At 42.3% G+C, this 1788-nt stretch overlaps 1 long non-coding RNA gene across 1 annotated transcript; it reads left to right on the forward strand.

The window, feature by feature from the left end:
* The first annotated feature begins 692 nt into the window (after positions 1-692).
* LOC120431170 (uncharacterized) lies at positions 693-1768 on the forward strand. The gene is made up of 3 exons (XR_005607822.2): positions 693-853; positions 992-1098; positions 1169-1768. It is a non-coding gene; the product is annotated as an uncharacterized LOC120431170 (long non-coding RNA).
* Positions 1769-1788: the final 20 nt, after the last annotated feature.

Raw genomic sequence — 1788 nt, forward strand, 5'->3', positions numbered from 1 at the left:
GGACCATTTCCTCTTGAAAACTTAGGAAGGGAATCCGTTCACCGGTGGACAGATTCCTCCTGCAAAACATTGCCCAGGAATCTTTCCACCGGTGGACCAGTTCCTCTTGCCAACTTAGGCCGACATTCTTCCCAGGAATCCGTCCACCGGTGGACCATTTCCTATTGAAAACTTAGGAAGGGAATCCGTTCACCGGTGGACGGATTCCTCCTGCAAAACATTGCCCAGGAATCTGTCCACCGGTGGACCAGTTCCTCTTGCCAACTTAGGCCGACATTCTTCCCAGGAATCCGTCCACCGGTGGACTAGTTCCTCCTGCCAACATTGCAAGGCAATCCATCCTCCGGAGGAACAGATTCTCTTGTAAAAATCCGTCCTTTGAAGGACCGACTTCACTTGGCCACCGTTGCGAGTGAATTAATCCGATCAACGGTGGCCAAATTTCACCCGGAACCCGGAACTTACTTACCTGTTCCGATCCGTGAACCGTCTTAGCACGAAAACCCGAGAAAAATGACAACTTGAAACGTTTCCAAAAAATTTTGATAAGTCCAAAATCACACTTTTGGGAGTTCGATGAATCGATCTTGTTTTTTTATGATTTTCACCATTTCACAAGTTCGAGAAATCACACTTTTTCGAGTTCGCTTCAGCGAACTGGCAAAAGTGGGATATCTGAACTCCCAAAAGTGGGATTTTTTGTAACCGTGCGGCAAATCGGCGAGATTCTGTATAATTCTTTTTCAATGTGTAGCAATTGTTTGTGTTATTGTTGATTATTTTTTCCAGTTTTCAAATATTTTGTACCGTTTAGTGCAATTACGGTTCGTGGAGTTTCTGGATATAATTTAAGGTAAGCCAAACTTCCAGAAGAAATTTGTCCATCGGTGGCCGGGGACTCCAATCTCAAGTTATTCAGAAAATTATCAATGGACAAGTTTCTGCTCGAGAGATGGCCAAGTTGTCATTCTGTTTTTCCTCAATTTTTTAGCACCCAACGACTCCTGCCGCGGTTGCCAAATGATGTTCTGGACTCATCAACGCAAGCGGCCGATCTTGGGCTGGGACTACTTCATGCAGGTGGACTCAAACATACAGGTGTTTTTTTTAATAAGCTTTTCATGAGTAGTAGGTTTAAACGTTTCTTTTTTGTTGCTTTTTTATGTAGGACTTCAGACATCCAAAGGTCATGCTCGCTCAAAGGAACTCAACGAAAAAGATTGCAGCTTTTTTATCAACAAACATGTTGAACATCGCTGAATAAGATGTTGAGGCAAACACCGCCACCACTGCCCAGCACAAGCACAGTTCAAGTTCTTAGAAAACTTGACAGATTTTCTAACCTGGACCCGGCAGCTCCTGAATAAGGCAGATTTCTTCACCTGCATAAGATAATCAACAGCGCGACTTCCAGCTTGTCGAGCTTTAGGGATCAACACCATCAGTGCTCATAAGTTGATTTCTAGATTATGTTTACTGCCGTTCTACGCATAATTGTCCCATGTCAGTTTTGGGCGATTTTGACTTTATGACATTTTTAAGTTTAGTTTGATGTGTACTTTAAGAAAAACACATAAAATCTGGTACAGTAGTTGTTCGGTAACTGGGCGTTGTTTAACTGGGCTGCTTTTTAACTGGGCGCTCGATAACTGGGCCGTAGCCCAGTTAAAAAGCAGACAAACGTAAAAAAAACCAAAACAAACCAAAATGACCGAGGGGTTAATGGATGCAAAAAACATATTCAATAAATAAAAAAAATTTTTTCAAACTTTTGTTAAACTTCAAGTA

Source organism: Culex pipiens, chromosome 1, assembly GCF_016801865.2.
Source record: "Culex pipiens pallens isolate TS chromosome 1, TS_CPP_V2, whole genome shotgun sequence".
NCBI classification, from domain to species: Eukaryota; Metazoa; Arthropoda; class Insecta; order Diptera; family Culicidae; genus Culex; species Culex pipiens.